Source organism: Sphaeramia orbicularis, chromosome 22 (assembly GCF_902148855.1).
Source record: "Sphaeramia orbicularis chromosome 22, fSphaOr1.1, whole genome shotgun sequence".
NCBI lineage: Eukaryota > Metazoa > Chordata > Actinopteri > Kurtiformes > Apogonidae > Sphaeramia > Sphaeramia orbicularis.
Genome location: NC_043978.1, coordinates 10,059,330 through 10,077,342, shown reverse-complemented (window position 1 = coordinate 10,077,342; position 18,013 = coordinate 10,059,330). Strand labels below are relative to the sequence as shown.

General features: G+C 37.4%; 1 protein-coding gene across 1 annotated transcript in view; it reads left to right on the top strand.

Annotated features, from left to right (window-relative positions):
• The first annotated feature begins 389 nt into the window (after positions 1-389).
• akap6 (A kinase (PRKA) anchor protein 6) overlaps positions 390-18,013 on the top strand; it is a 371,391-nt gene continuing 353,767 nt past the window's right edge. Inside the window, 2 exon segments of the mRNA XM_030127062.1 lie at positions 390-447; positions 609-747. The gene's annotated coding sequence lies outside the window, so the exon portion shown is untranslated.

The following is an 18,013-nucleotide window of genomic DNA, read 5'->3' as shown; positions in this document are numbered from 1 at the left end:
CATAATTTGGTCAAATTTGATGCATTTTGTTGTTTTATTGCCTAAAACAGTTTCACTACATTTTGCTGCTAAATCATCTGTATTTTTATTGTTGTAATGTTTTTGTTCATGGAGGGCGTGTACCGGTGTGTTTGTACCGGTGTATTTAACTCAGTCTAGGTTCTTACTTCCTGCTCCTCCTCCTCGGTTCCATTGCAGTGTTTTCGTTCCCTCTGCAGCTTCAGTCCATCCCTTCACTTCCAGCGTCGTCCTGATGGCGGCGCCGTTTCCTCCTGTCCTCCCAGTGCAGTGTTTCTTCCTCTGCTGCAGAAAAAGAGTGAGCAGCTGCTTCTCACATCCAGCCTTTGCTCCGTCATCCCCCTCCCCCTCAGGACGGGGAGCACCACACCCAGTCAGCCAATGGCAGCGTGGCTCCTCCTCCTCCATCACATCATCTCAGTTTCCAAGGTAACAGGGCGCCCCTCTCCCTCTCTCTCTCTCTCTGTTTCCACTCTGAAAGGTGCCGCATCATCATCCTCATCCCTCCCATCCGTCCGTCCCACGGCGAGCTGCTGGCGTTAGTGTAGCGTTAGCCTCCTCTGTGCTAGCATCTCTGTGTTTGTCTGCAGTGGGATCTCCACGGCGGCCGGGACACCTCCCTCCACCTCCATCTCCACCTCTGTCTCTGTGTCCTCCAGCGTCCACCAGAAGAAGAAGAAGAAGCAGGAGGAAGGAGCATGGAGTAAAGGACAGAAGAGCAGAGATGTGGTGAGTCCTGCTGAAGCAGCTTGTTTCTATGAGGAGCTTTAATCCTTTTCAGATGTAATGAGTGTGACGCCTCCTCATTGGTGTGTGTGTGTGTGTGTGTGTGTGTATGTGTATGTGTGTGTGTTGTGTGTGTGTGTGTGTGTGGGGGGGGGGGGTATGGGGGAGACGCAGAGGGAGGTGACTCCAGCCTCCCTCCACTCGTCTCCCTCTCTGGGCTTTTGTTATGGAGGCCTGCTCTGCAGAAGCTGCTGCTGCATACACAAACAGGCCAACACCTCCTCTGTGAAGGTCTGGGGAATCCTCCTCCTCCTCCTCCTCCTCCTCCTCCTCCTCCTCTTACTCCTCTTCTTCTTCTGTCTCTGTTTGGGCTCTGAGGAGGAGGTGAGTCTGCACCAAACTAACGGGTGGAGGTGATGGGAGTGGTCCGGTTCAGGTGGTCTGGTGTCATACTTCCTGTAGGTTCTGTTGTCATCGTCTGTATTTGGTCACAGTTCAGGATCCTCATTCCATCAGCTTCGTTTACTCTGAACTTCATTCAACCGCCTCGGTGTGTGGTCCTTAGACAGGACGCTGGTGTTTAGGACACAGAGGCGTGACACGTCAGTAATATTTACCGTCTGTGCAGCTGATTCTGAGCAGAAAATACAGAAAATAAGTGAATACAACTGCTTTAAATGCAGGTTCAACATTTGACTTAAACCTGTAAGAATCACCATAACTGGATACTAGTGTTCTGAACAGAAATGAATCTGTCAACAAACTATTTCACGGCTTTATTTTGGATTTTGTACCCATAGATAACTCAGACCCTCATTACCAGGCTTTAACCTTGTGTCTGAAAACATTTAAAGGCTACAATATTAGATAATATTACATTTTAAACAATAGAAATAAGAATGAATGCACTGAAAAATAAACTCCTTCCTTTAGTAGAATGAATGAATCCTGACCTGTCCACCGCTGCTGCTGCTGTTCAGGCTGATCATCTTTTGTCCAGGGGTGTCAAACATATGGCCTGAGGACCAAAACTGACCCACCAAAGAGCCTAGTCCGGTCCAATGAAAAATTACACAGAAGATATTAACAGTCAAAGGTGTTGAACTGATTTTAGTTCAGGGCACAATATGATCTAAAGTAAAATAACGACATGATAATAATAAATGACTCCAAATTTTCTTCTTGGTTTAATGAGAAAAAATAATATTCCATTATACCTATAAATAATTACAAATCCACATTTTTCTGTTTGTTTTAGTGCAAAAAACCCATTCAATTATGAAAATATTTACATTAACAAACTATCCTTTAACAAGAAAATGTGAATAACATGAATAAATAGGAATATCCTTAAATATCTAAAGAAAATTCAGTGTAATTGTACCAATATTCTGTCTGTTATTAAATGTTTTGTTCCTTTGTAGATCTGATCTGTAATGTACATGTAGAAATGATCATTTGAAGCAGAATATTGTTAAAATTTAACTTACTTTTATTAAGGAAATTTCATTTTTTTTTCCAGTTATTCATATTTTATTGTTAAAGGATACTTTATAAAAGTAAATATTTCCATAATTTAATGTAATTTTGTGCACTAAAACTAAGAAAAGTTTATATTTGTCATTATTTACAGGTTACTCTGTTATTATTTTATTGGTTCTGATCCACTTTAAATTGAACTGACATGAGTTTGACAGCCCTGACTGAACCCAAAGCAGCGTCCGGTGCTGTTCTAGATCTAGAACACACAGAATGTGAACGCATCCGTCTGTTTTATGTCAGAGCCGATGACGTTCGTCCTGACTGAGCTCTTTGTCTTCAAGGTTAACGCGTGGCTTTTCTGAAGCGTCCCTGTAGAATCCAGACTGTGATGATGTCATAGGTGGGTGTGGTGCTACACTTGCTCTCTGATTGGCCGCTCCAGCCTCTGTGACCTCATCAGGAGTTTGGGCGGTGTCCAGTTGGCATCAGGATGGAGTTATTCCAAAGTTAAGAAGCATCTGTAGTATAAGTGTAAAGGGTAGAGGAGGCTGAGCAGAGGCATGATGGGAAGGTTCTGTCCTTCACCTGCTCAACACACTGTCTTTATTTATTCTATTCTCATGTTCTAAGCACAGTTTCACATTGTTTTCATTTATTTATTTTTTTTAAAGTGACAGCTTTTATTGCTGGTTTTATGCATTTTTTTCAGTAGTAAGTGCTGGTTTAGATCAAAGCTGTCAGATTCATGTTAGTTCAGGTTCCACATTCAGACCAATATGATCTAAAGTGGATCACAACCAGTAAAATAAGAACACAATAACCTATAAATAATGACAAATACAGATGTTTTTCTTTGTTTTAGGCAAGGCAGGTTTATTTATATGGCATATTTCATCTACAAGACAATTCAAAGTGCTTTACAGCAGGGGGCAGGGGAAGCAATAAAAAGTATAGGCAAAAAGAAAATAAAAAACAAAAAACAGAGATAAAAAGATAAAACAGATAAACAGATAAAAACTTTAAGCTGAATAGAAACAGTGCAGATCTGAACTTCAGAATAAAGTATTTTTAGTTTTTAGTTTTAGTATAAAAAGTAATTATCTTTAAACAAATAATGTGAATAACCTGAAATGTCTTCATATAAATCAGTGTAATTGTACCAATATTCTGTCTGTTATTAAATGTTATGTGTATTTGGTCCAGATCCAGCGGTGACACATGGACCCATGTCCTGTTCAATAGCCTCTGTGTTTAAACTAAATAACTGATCTCCATGTTTAATACATGATGTTTCTGTGTCTGATCCTCATGAACAGGACATCTGACAGCTGTAGACATGGTGTGTCCACATATTTATGTCCATATAGTTTAGAAACATCAGTATTTCCTTGGTTAGTTGTGGCAGAAAATTATTATTTACAGTCAGAGCAGGAAAATATTTTATACATTTAGAGGTAGAACATTTAAAATCAGAGTCATGGATAAAAAAAACAAAAACAAAATAAGTGCTGATATGAATTCAGTCCAAACCATCTGTGAGTCATTTTTAGAAACAAAGATAACAATTTAAACCAAACTAACCAATGCACTGATATTTATCCCATAATATAAAACTATATTCTGACATTAGTCATTATTGTTTTGGATCCCAGACCCCTGTTAGAAAAGAAACACCTGGATTCAACGGGTCCACAGACTTTGGTCCATATATTGTTCGTCCACATCGAGCTGCTCATGTGCACAGATCGATTCAGAACAGGAACTGATATGACCTTATTTAGTCACAGTCATGTGACTTGTCCCCAGTTGATACTGTGGCCCTGTTGGTGGTATCTGTAACCTTTAATACAGCCTCATGAGGCATTTAAACCACAACCCTGCATCTGTTTACATCCCCTACGTTTGTATATTTTCTATTTTGGTCTCCTTTATTTAACCCTTAAAGACCCAAATATAGACCTTTAACCTAAACCATCTACTGATCTAAACTGTTTAATTCCTGTTGATCCACTAATCCTATCAATCCATGTCAATAATTGGTGTAAAATACAGTTCTTCATCTTTTCATGATCATTAGATATGACCATATTTGGACATTCAGAGGCTCTGTAGTTACCGTGGAAACATCATCATCTTCTACAACATTGTTTCCCCAGTAAAACCCATGGAGTTGGCTCAATGACAGTGGATGGACACACTGGGTTCACCTTAGAGAACAAATAAAATGAACTAAAATTAATAGAAAAAGTACAAATTAATAAATAACATGAAAAAAATAAGCAAAAGTAACTTGAATGAAGTAAAAAAAAAAGCAACTGAACAAACACACGTAAGAAAATTAACAAAATAATAAATTACAGGAAGAAAATGAGCAAGAAAATGAACAAAAACAGCTAAAGTAATCAATAAAATAAAGAAAATCAGTGAAACAAATTCACAGAAAAGTAAGCAAAAAGAACAAAATAAGCCACAAAATGAACGAAATTGAAGAAAAACTAATAAACCCATGGAGTTGGATCAATGACAGTGGATGGACACTGGGTTTATGTTCAGTTAATGACACATTGGACTGAAAAAGACTTTTTATCTCAAGTTTTCTCTGTTTTTGGTATAAAAATCCTCCAATGTCATCTCAGCATGATGATTAAAGTACATGATCAGTATAATAAATATAGGAAAATACCTGATTTTCTCAGAAAAAAGTGCAAAATGGAGAGGATAATATTCTGATTAATGGTGATAAATCATGTAAGAAAAGATTTAGTAGAGAGAAAATTTAATTTGGGAACTGACACAAAAGTAGAGCTGGGTCTTAATGGGTTAAAAGAGTCAAAAATAACCTTTGAGTGACTCTGGACGGGTTTAAATTCAACCTGTGACTGGACTTTTCTGAGCTTGTAAATGCTGCTCTGTGTCTGTGTTTATTAAACTTATCTGAAGACGTTAAAGTACAGAACGTCAGCTGACCTGATTTCTATCCCTTCGTTTTATTCTCTTCTTTAATTTTGATTTTTCTCTGTGATCAGAAAAACACTGATGCCAAGAATTGAAACTAAAACTCTGCAGAGGCTTTTATCTGATCGGTCATAACTCCGATATAAGAGCGTCTGTGGTGAGAACAGAGGTCTAAGTCTACAGTCAGGGCCAGAAGTATTTGGACAGTAATGCACTGGTTCCCCATTTTAACATCAAAAATTTCTGTCAACCCCAGACATTCAAAACAGAGACTTTTTTTTTTGTTGCTAAAATTAATTTGTTTTTGATCCTGTAATAGTTTTCTATACTCTGTTTCAAATCCAGGTTAATTTTAGAGGGCATTTAGTCTATATAATGTATATTATTATGGACAGAGGCAGTAAAGCCAGGTGTAGATTACTGCACAGAGGGAACGTTTTATTTTCCTTGGTCAGGATATGTACAGTCAGTCCAGCTTGGATTTACAAGGCTGACAATTAATACTGAACAAACAAGAACTCAAACTATGAATTATGAAAGAGCTGCAGCATCTGAAACTGACCACAATGAACATTTGACAGATAAACAGAACCACAGTGCTTCAGTTTCAGCTTCAAAGTTTGTTAAGGATTGGGATTGGCTCTGTCAACTCAACACAGATTTTTTATTAGTAAGTTTTTATTTTTTATTTTTTAATTTTTTTTTATGAATTACTAGAAATATCAGGCGACCCCATTTGAATTCCAGCCGACCCCACGTGCAGTCCCGACCCCAAGGTTGAAAAACACTACAGTAATGTTTCTTCTGTTCATCATCAGTGGATCTGAAATAACTCAGTCCAGATGTGACTGATTTAACTCCAGAGGTTCAGCACAGATAAAACATCACCCATTTAGGACAGGGCTGTTCATTCAGCCCAGGGTCAGACCAGTCAAATAGAACAGAATAATGTGGTCTCACTGGTGATCGAGCCTTTATATGTGAGTAATATATAGATTAATACAATTTCATTTTATTGTGTATATTTTTATTTTTATTTGTATTCTATGGACCTAGTTTTTGTGTCCTTAATAAAGCTTTAATGAATGATTGAAATAAACTCTAGATAATAATTACATTTTCATTTTTGTTTTAGTGTAAAAAAGTAAAAGTACAATTGTACCAGTTCTGTATTCTGCTTCAGTTTATCATTTGAACATGTTCATTATAACGTACAGGTCACAGAGGATCTACAAATACACACAACATTTAATAAGAGGCAGAACATTGGCCCAGTTACACTTTTCTTAAGACTTGTCAGGTTGTTCATGGTTGTTTAGAGCTGGGGGGGTCAAACTCATTTTCTTTCAGGTTCCACATTCTGCCCAGTTTAATCTTCGATCAATAAATAATGACAACTACAAATTTGTCTCTTTGTCTTAGTGCAAAAAATGTGTGTCACTGAGCCTTGACACCAGCTAAATGTTGTATTTTTCAGTTCCAGATGAATGTTATTGAATGTTTTGTGCCTTTGTAGATCCACTGTGATGTATCAGTTGTAATCAACTAATTATATAATTAACTCTAAATGATAATTGGAGTCATTTGGGTCCTCTGTAGGGGACAAGAATTTCACGGCTTTACATAAAATTACACTGCAAATGACAAAAAAAAAAAAAAAAAGCATCTGACAAAAATGTTGTTTCCAATCAAGGTAATTATTTAATGTAAAAAATCCAAACTTTTACTTTATAGGGTCACAGGTGGATATTGTTAAAATTCCCTTATTTTTCTTAAGAAATTTCACCTTATTCCCATTTTTTTTTTATTAAGGATAGTTTGTAAATATATTGATTTTCAAGCCCTAATTTAACTTTTTGCTGTAAAACATAGAGGAAAATTTGTATTTGGTATTATTCATAGGTTATTCTGTTCTTATTTTCCTGGTTCTGATCCACTTCAGATCGTATTGGTCTGAATGTGGAACCTGAACTAACATGACTTTGACACCACTCATGCACAACCTCTGCTTTTAGCTCCACCCCCTCCATCTGGTTGCCCTGGTGACATGACAACAGTTGACCATCCACGCCATCGACGGCCTCATTTTTCCCTCCTAAAACGAAGCATCGCGGTGCTAATGGAGTCGTACTGTAGAGGTGCTTAATGAAGGAGAGCATCCCAATCCACGGGAATGCACTCCCACAGGATTGTGGGTAATTACCGGGGAGCTGTTTATGTTTACTGAGATCAATTCAGGTCAAGTTCATCTGGAATTCACAGCAAACACCTGCCAGGGTTTAAGTAAAAACTGGAAGCAGCCGAGGAAAACGGTACATGGGCTGTTTTCTGGCAGCGGTGGAGGTAGAAGGCGGAATGAAGGAAAGCAGCTCCAGGTGCATTATGGGTAATATTACAGAGGCCTCTGTACTCTGTTCAGCAGTGGATTTATGTTCTGAATATGCCGGAGCTGAAACACGGTGAATATAATTGAACCGACCGATGAGTTTGTTGTTTCCATAGTAACAGGCGTCTTACAGCTGATGATGAGCCACGTGTCCATATTTAGGTTTATTTAGCAGCTCCAGATGCATTATGGGTAATACTACGGAGGCCTCTGTACTCTGTTCAATGGCAGTTTTATGTTTTGAATATCAAGCTGAAACATGTTGAACATCGTCGAACGGACTGATGAGCTTGTTGTTTCCATAGTAACAGGCGTCTTACAGCCGATGATGTGCCATGTGTCCATGTTTAGGTTTATTTATTTATCTATTTATTTACTTATTTTGAGCATGCAAAGAAACAAAATAAAACATAAACAAAATAACATTTAAATGAACAGAATCTGTCTTCAAGTGCAAAGAAGTCTAAATTTGCATGGCCGAAAAGGATTATTATTTATTATTATTTATTATTATTTATTTATTAGTTTATTTGGTAAGGACAGCACACATTAATCAACACCAGTATTGAACATCATCAAATATAAACATGGCACATTGGAGTGAAAATGCTAATTAGCATCCGTAGTCCATGGGCAGGCGTCAAAAAACATCACAATTAAAACATACAAATACAACAATTAAAGGACAAAAGAATAAAAGGAAAGTACAACATATTGAAAGGTTCAAAAGAAAAGGCGTCGTCTGTGGGACACAGTTTAACTCTACAGACTGAACAGATGAGTGAAGTTACTCCTTTAACCTTCTGATTGATCGATGTCACATGATGCTGAGTCAGACTGAACGCGATGGCGGTGGTGATCGATGGAAAACTGTTTAAATACCGATAATCAAATCTGCTCCTGGATGTACGAGTCAATCTGCCTCCGTCATCACTAACACTTCACAGGTTAACGTCATTAAGAGCAGGAGGAACACAGGCTGTTTTCAGGAAGAGGCACAGTGCATTATGGGAAATGTAGTTGGTTTTTCATGTATTTTATTAATGATATGTTTTCAGTTTTACTCTTGAACTCATGTTTAAGGAGAGTTTCAGCAAAAAAAAAAAAAAAGCAGCATAATTGAATGAAAAGTCAAACTATAATTACATATTATATGGATGATGTGGTTTTGGTTGTTTTTTTGATGAAAATTCACAGATTACTGGTCATTATTAGATGTGTTTCTCTCAACTTAACCTTTAACCAAACAGATAGATTTACTTTATTGATCCCAAACTGGGAGATTGTTGCACAGCAGCAACATGACACAATAAAAACAGAATGTAAGATTGGAAAATAGAATATGAGCAAACACACTGTACATAATAAATTATAAGTATAAAAACAGAACAGGTAAAAAATTTGAACAATCAAACAGTAAGATGCAATAATAAACTACAGTGTGCAAAGTAAAATGGAAAACTAATATTTAAAAAAATGCAGAAGCTTTTAATAAGAAATAATAAAACATTTTATTTATGAGTGCCTTTCAAGACACCCAAGGACACTGTACAACAAGATAAAATAGACAATGCATAAAATTCAAAGAGGTAAACAATTAGATACAAGAGTAATTATGATATATAGAAATGAAGATGTAAAATGGAGAGTAAAACTTATGGTGGGTAGGCTACTCTGAAAAGGTGAGTTTTGAGTCTGAATGTGAATGTGGGGAGGGAGTCACTGCCTAGAGTGTTTTATCAATAACGGCCTGAATTTTCCAAACCATATACTGTATATTTTTTTAATTCCAGTGCTTTGTACAGGCTCATATTGTGACTGTAAGTGTGATAAGTTCTGCAGCTATGGAAAGAAATATCTCTGAGACGCATTAACTAGATTTTCATGTTCAAAAAACAAAAATGTGGTTGTTAAATACACTGGCCAGCCTTAAATTCAGTGGAGAAATGACTATAATTCAGTATAATTATGATATTTTGTGAGGTGAAACATTTGCATGTATTTTTTCTAAACCACATGGATAATTTAACTGTGGCGTCTTTAGTCTGAGTCCACGTAAAAGCAGCCGATGCAGAAACAGATCAACTTTATCACCAAAAGGAAATTTATCTGCCATCGATTCAAGAAATTGAAACACATAACTATAAAGATGCCGACATGTTCAACACTGGCAGGTTTTTGTTTGTCGTGTTCATTCAAAGTGACGTTAATGAGGAGGCCCCACACCCCTTCAGCACATAATAGAGCAGGACCCCATCACCCCCCTCCATGTTGAAAATGGACAAATCAGCCTCAGTGTGTGAATGGAACAGGATGAGGTCCAGGGTTCAGGGTCGTCCAGCATCTCAGGGGTACGGGGGGGGGGGGGGGGGGGCTTTTCCACACCCTTCATCTCAGATCTGCAGCAGGTGACTCAGTTTCAGGCAGATTTATGGAGGAAGCATTAAATTATGGTATGTATTTCTATTTATATACATAAATGAATAAATAAACATGGCATCCAAACAGAAGATTCAGTCATATAGTACTAGTTAGTGCTAGTTAGAGTTCATTATGTGTGACAAAGGCTGACACAGGAGTAGATTTTCACTCCAGTTCCATCATAATCCCAACTCTAACCTTTATTTTAATCAGATCAGTTCTATTCATGCAGTTCCGTCATTTACCAGCTGGTATGAACCACACATCTGTGAGGTTTAAGATGTCGAAACAGTGTTAACCTTTGACCTTTTGTCACCTAAAGATAATGATCCTGAAGACTCATCCTAGTGTCTTGAACCCTATTTGCATTAGATTAGTTTAACCTTTGACCTTTGATTACCTCTGTTTTTCATTCAGTCCATTCTCACACATATACAGGGTGGGGAAGCAAAATTTACAATATTTTGAGGCAGGGATTGAAAGACAGTGTATGACCAATTAGTTTATTGAAAGTCATGAGAATTTATTTGCCACAAGAAAATGTACATAATAGAAAATGTTTTTATTCTATGTGTCCTCCTTCTTTCTCAATAACTGCCTTCACACACTTCCTGAAACTCGCACAAGTGTTCCTCAAATATTCGGGTGACAACTTCTCCCATTCTTCTTTAATAGTGTCTTCCAGACTTTCTCCTAATAGTTTTGCTCATAGTCATTCTCTTCTTTCCATTATAAACAGTCTTTATGGACACTCCAACTATTTTTGAAATCTCCTTTGGTGTGACGAGTGCACTCAGCAAATCACACACTCTTTGACGTTTGCTTTCCTGATTACTCATATGGGCAAAAGTTTCTGAAAAGGTATGGATAATAGTGTTAGGTATGATTATGACATCAATATATGTTTGGTTTCAAAACAATTGACGTAGTGCCTGCTGAGAAAAAACAACTGAATGTTCATTGTAAATTTTGCTTCCCCACCCTGTACAGTGAGTTTTCATGTTTAATTGTGACATGAACCTCCTGAATTTGCACTGGAACGGCCTCATAGATGTTGATTCCCACTGGGCTAACACCAACACAGACCTGTGTGTTCATACGCGTTTTGGTTTCATGACTCATATTTACCTCATCATTTATAAACTCTTCTTCAGTCTTAATTGGGAAAATGACTTCACGTCATGTTATGTCTGTAACACTAGGTTATAACTTGTGGACAGACTTATGATCAGCTTCTTCCCCTGGACCATGTGGACTGTAAACACACACCAGACCTCACTGGAATAAACAATAAACAACCACAGAACATGCGTCTCATGTCTGACACATGTACGTTTACACTGTCCACACTGTTGCATTTGCACATATTTATACTACTATTGTATTTTTAAAATGTTACCCTTTCATACAGTAGATCTGTAATTTGCACATATTTTCAATTGCACACTCTTATGTAATATATGTTTGTATCTTCTGTGTCATTATTTAGATGTAAATGCACTGTTTCTGGCAGAGACCACCTGCAATAAGTGGTGTAATGACGACAAAGCCAATTCTATTCTATTCTATTCTATTCTATTCTATTCTATTCTATTCTATTCTATTCTATTCTATTCTATTCTATTCAATTCTGTATTAGTGGATGGATGGTGGTGTTGGTCTAATGGACACTGAACATACACTGATGCTGCTCTGAACTGATGCAGGCCTTCATTCGTTGTGTGTTTGGTGAATATTTTCTGATGATATCTCTGTTTTTTTTTTTTTTTTTTTTTACTGGTTAATCCTTTTTACTTATATTCGTCCTCTTCTCTCTATCTCTTACTTGTCTTCTTCCAATGTCCTCATCTGTCTTTTCCTCTTTCCTTCTTTTTCTCCTGCTGTTTTCTCTCCATGTCCATTTTCTCTCATCCTCTTCCTCCTCTTCGTCCTCCTCCTCTTCCTCCTCTTTGTCGTCGTCGTCCTCCTCCTCCTCCTCCTCCTCCTCAGTATCGATAACATCTACTTTGGGTGTGGCAGAAAACGCAGAGTCCTGGTGGTTCAGTAGAAAACAGAAGAGAAGATTGGACGAATAATGACTAAAACGGTGGCGATAAGTGTCTGGAGCTTTTACTGTTGTCTTTGTGTTTTAATGAGCAGGAGGTGGTTCGAGGTTTTTGTTTTCCCACCTGTTGTCCTCGCTCTTAGAAAGTGTCTAAATGATCTGTCAGAATGTGTCTTTTAGTCCAATAATCCTGCTCCAGCTCAGACTCAATGGTTTCAGTGAGCGAGAATCCAAAATCAAGACTGGAAAACCAGACCTAAAATCCTCCAACTCTGTGAACTCTGTCACTTTTTAATATTTACATGAACCTTCAACCCTTACAGCAGTGGTTCCAACCATTTTTGGCTCGTGACCTCATTTTAACATCACACATTTCTGGTGACCCCAGACCCCTGACATTCAGAACAGACACATTTTTTTTTGTTAAAATTAATTTGTTTTTGATCATGTAATAGTTTGCTATACTACGTTAATTTTAGAGGACATGTAGTCTGTATAATGTATATAATGCACCTTTTTAATGTCTGCTTCAGTTTCTCTTAGATGTCTTAGTGGGGCCAGGCACGTGAAAACATATTTTCTATTCTCTGTTCGGTCCGGTTTTCTGACTGTGACAGGCTGAAGCGTAGTAACACATATGGTCACATGATCGGGTCAATCAAGATATGCCCTCTCCTACATTTTACTAGAACTTGATTTTTAATAGGAAAAGTGTGTGGTATGTTAATTATAATGAAATATATATTGAATCATTAAAAAATATTTTTTATTAGTATTTTTTTTTTTTTAATCAATTACTGGAAATTTCAGGCGACCCCATTTGAATTCAAGGTGACCCCCAAGGTTGAAAAACACTGCCTTAGATGCATAAGTGGATCAAAATGACCCGGTCAGGTTGTTTCATTGTACTACTTTTGTAATGAAAGTTATTATTATTTTATAACCAGGTATTCTTCCAAAAACATGGTACTGACATCATGACATTTACATGTTTAAATTACCTTTTATAGATCTGATGTAATTGTAGTTTTTGTATTAGAACCCTAAAACTTCCATAGGTGGGTCAAAATGATCTCCTTTCATTTACAATGGAATTACATCTTAACCTAGATAGATAGATAGATAGATAGATAGATAGATAGATAGATAGATAGATAGATAGATAGATAGATAGATAGATAGATAGATAGATAGATAGATTTACTTTACTTTATTAATCACCAAGGGGAAATTCAAAATACGATCACCGTTCCACAGAAACAGTCACACCACATCAACAGTAAATAAATAAATGCAGAGTTTAAATAGCTAAAAATAAGTTACATTAAAAAGAAAGTAGAATTAAAAGACAAATTATCTCTTCTACCCATCACATTAAACATAAAAACATAACATAAAAACCCCCAGAGGGCAGAAGTGTTCTGGAGCCTCTACCTCCTGTACACCCCCTGAAGGTTTGATTCATTCTACACTGAGACATTGTTCTATTGCTGTTATATACTAGCATATATATTATGAACTTTATATGCTTTAATTTTCAAATTTTCAAAAATATTTTAAAAAACACTTTAAAATTGTAAAAAACAAACAAACAAAAAAAAACATAAAAATTATTTCAAACGTGAAATCATTCTTTTGTGGACCAAAATATAATACATATGATTATATTTTTCATGATAAAAGTGTCATAAAAACACACTGATTCGAACTGGGGTCATTTTGACCCATTTATGGACGAGTGGAGGGTCCAGACGCTCAGACATCCATGGGTTAAGGATAAAGAGTCGTCTTACCTACATTTAGCGGGCGTTTATTAAATCTGTGAAGTCATTCTTACTCCCATCAGCACTTTCTGCTGTTGGCTGTATCCGAGGGAGACCATTATCTGCTGGAAATGAATTATTGAACCGAAACACATCGACCAGTTATCTGACAAAATGCAGCAGACGGCGACACAGCTGGTTCCAGGTCAGCAGGACGGACTGGGAGGAAATACACGACAGACCAGAGGCTTCTTATAGATTTACAGACAGAAAATGAACTATGTGTCCAAAAGTCTGCGGACACGTTGAATTCAGGTGTTTCTGGTCTGGGATCCAAAACAATAATGACTAATGTCAGAATATAGTTTTCTATTATGGGATAAATATCAGTGCATTGGTTAGTTTGGCTTAAATTATCTTTGTTTCTAAAAATGACTCAGAGATGGTTTGGGCTTAATTTCTCTACACATTGATTTTTTTTTTTTTTTTTTTTTTTATCCATGACTCTGATTTGAAATGTTCTTCCTCTAAATTTCTAAAATATTTTTCATGCTCTGACTGTAAATAATAAATTTCTACTACAACTAACCATCTACTTCCATCACATCTGACTGAGGAAGAAAAATCTACCATTAGACTTTAAGGAAATATTGATGTTTCTGTGTCTGATCCTCATGAACAGGACATCTGTCAGCTGTACACATGATGTGTCCTAATATTTATGTTCATATAGTTTAGAAACATCAATATTTCACTAATATTTAATGAGAGATTTTTCCTCCATTTTAAATCAAACTAACCACTGCAATGTATCCCAGACCCCCGTTAGAATAGAAACACCTGGATTCAACGTGTCCACAGACTTTTGGACACATAGTGTAAGAAGAATAAGTAGTAAAACTGCCTCCACATATGACCAGAAAAACACAGATGAGCTGAGATATTAAAACTTGGGGATGTTTGGTTCAAACTGTCCACGTTGCTGCTTCACTTCCTGTTTATGAGCCCGCCCCCCAAAGGGGAGGCAGGGTGTTTTGTTTTTGATTCGGTTTGTTTGTTTGTTAACACTTTAGCAGCAAAACTAGTCGTTGAATTCATACCAAATTGGGTTTATAGACTGCAAATGACCCAGAATAGATGTGATTACATTTTGGGAAAAGTAGGTTAAAGTAAATTTTTTTATGAATTTTTAAAATCTTTTTTTTTTTTTTTCATTTATTTATTATTGGCAAAATTTCAAATGTCTATAAAAACATCAATTTTGTTTCAATTTGCTTCAAGCTTGGCACATACATAGAGGCGTTTGATATGACATCAGCACATGCACAGACATGATGACATCAGCTGGATCGATGACAAAATAAGATACAATACATGTGAGGGGCGGGGTTTGTTGTGCCTGGTACCAGTTGTTGTTTCGTGTCATTACGTTCCACTCAGGAGCATCTGATGACATAAAGAACGACACCTAGTGGTCAGAGTCGATACTGGTCTCAACTGGTTTGTTTACGCTGACTCCGCCCTCGTTGTATGTTGATTGACAGCAGGTGATTGACAGCTGATACTGACTATGTGATGGAAGTGTATTAATGTATTGTTGTGGATTTTTGGATTTTCCAGCTTCCATTTATTATTAAGTTTCACATGACTTTTTTTTGTTTGTTTTTTCTTCAAGCAAATCAAGTTGTAGTTGACATGGAATGATCTTCACGTTTGTGCAGATGGATTAAAGATTGAAAGACTGGCTCTCGTTTGTAGGAAAACGGGTAAATTAGTCATACATGAGGTGATCATGCGGGTACTGCAGAACTGATCACTGTACGATCACGTCAGCTCTCTGTCAGGAAGTACTGTAACATTACCCATAATTACTGTGGAAAAAAGCCCTAAGCTCCGCCCACACTCACTAATGGTCCTGTGTGTTCCCGACGGGCTTCCAGACTGGAAAGAGAACAGTGGTAATGTAATATGTCCAGGCCAAGTCCTGCAGAGGAATGGATAGCGGTTAGACCAGGTCTGCAGGTGCACCGTCCTCTTATAGACTGAGGTTTCTGATCAATAACTATTGATTGAAGAAGAAATACATGTAAAAAATCCATGTACAATGATTAAAAATAACCGAAACATGGTGAAATGATGCTAAAGTTTCATTATATGGAAAAACCTGTCGCTAAGTTTCAGTCCGACATCATCTGTCAGTTTAATAAATGAGTTATTGATTAACAGATTAAAGGATTATTGGAGTAGAAATGAGACAACGATCAGTTCATCAGTGGTTTCTGATTTTTGCTTCATCTTTCAGCTCCTAAATATGATGATGATTCATGAAACTGGCTTTTACTTCTCAGATGTGTTCATTTTTCCTGTTTCCTGCTTTTGGTTTTTGGTCTCAAAATCAATGAAAGGTGTTGGTTTTGTAGAAAATAAACCCCTCTGTGAAGTTGTCCTGTTGTTCTGAAGGAGATGAACTGTGGGTTTTTACTGTTTCCTTTTATAGAGGAGTTGAAAATACTGTGATTAAAACTTGATCCGTGGGTCATTTTTGTGCGAGTTTTTGACAGTTAATGGTTTTATCTGCGTCTTTTGTTGCTCCTGTTTGTTGTGTTTTACAGATGTTTGACGGGGTGGTGTTGTTGGTCTGAGCTGAGACTCGTACGTACAGTTTATGTTTATTTCTTTGCAGTTGTTTCATCTGTGTAAAGGCCGTATTTGCATCTCCCAAAGGTCATGCACTAGAGCCCTGCAGCCGATGAAATGTTTAATTAAAGCAAAGCCTGCAACAGTTTGGATATAATCACAGTTATTCAAGCTGTTTTTCGGTATAGCAGTGGTAATTGTGTATAAACAGCTGGATGAATTCTATATATAATGTAAATAAGCCTGTCTCATCTTGAGGGAATTGATAATTAGATTGAATGCATTTTCAGTGGTGAAGTGGTCGGATCTTTATTCTCCTGCTAAGAGGAGTTATTTGCAGTTGTCGGCAGCTTTGTGCAGAGGATTGTGGGTATTTTAACAGTGTTGAAGATGCAAAAGATCCACAAATGCATCCGTGAAGGACTCGGTTGTCTTCAGGATCCTGGACTTTGACCCAGTCCACTCTAAAAATCTGATGACGTAGTTTTCCACATTCAAATTTCTCTTTGTTTTTTTGCAAGAAATAACATTAAACGATGAAAGTATTTACATTACAAACTATCCAAACAAAAAAAGATGTGAATAACCCGAAAAATTTAAATTTCTTCAGAAAAAATAAGTGCAATTTTAACCATATTAAGCCTAACCTTGTAATTTAGTCATGTGCATTACAGATCAGATCTACAAAGACCCAAAACATTTAGTAACAGGCAGAATAAAACATTTAAAATTACACTTAATTGTCTTTTCTTTTTTTCATTTCAGGTTGTTCACATTTTATTGTTAAAGGATAGTTTGTAAATGTAAATACTTTTATAATTTAGCCTACTGTTATTTGTTTTACACTCAAACAAAGAGAAACATTTGTAGTTGTCATTATTTATAGGTTCTTATGGTATTATTTGAAACATGACTGACTGAAAATGAGTTCAACACCTTTGATCCTTTATGTTTTCTGTGTAATGTTTTCACTAAACGGTCGGATCGGACCCTTTGGCGGACCGTTTTGGTCCACGGGCCGTATGTTTGACACTCCTGTCCTAGAGGGTTAAGGAGAGACAGGGTCTCAGATGAAAGACGTCCTGGTTCCTGTGGTTGGACCCTCAGAGGATGGTTCTGGTTCTGGTTCTGGTCCTGGTTCTCCTCTTGGTCCTGGTTCTGGTCTTGGTCTTGGCCCTGGTTCTCCTCTTGGTCCTGGTACTGGTTGTGGTTCTGGTCTTGGTACCGGTTCTCCTCTTGGTCCTGGTTGTGGTCCTGGTTGTCCTCTTGGTCCTGGACCTGGTTCTGGTCCTAGTCCTGGTTCTCCTTTTGGTCCTGGTTCTGGTCCTGGTCTTGGTTCTCCTCTTGGTCCTGGTCTTGGTCCTGGTTCTGGTTCTAGTCTTGGTCCTGGTTCTCTTCTTGGTTCTGATCCTGGTTCTGGTCCTGGTCTTAGTCTTGGTTCTCCTCTTGGTCCTGATCCTTGTCTTGGTCTTAGTCCTAGTTCTCCTCTTGGTCCTGGTCTTGGTCCTGGTTCTCCTCTTGGCCCTGGTCCTGGTCTTGGTCCTGGTTCTGGTTCTAGTCTCGGTCCTGGTTCTCCTCTTG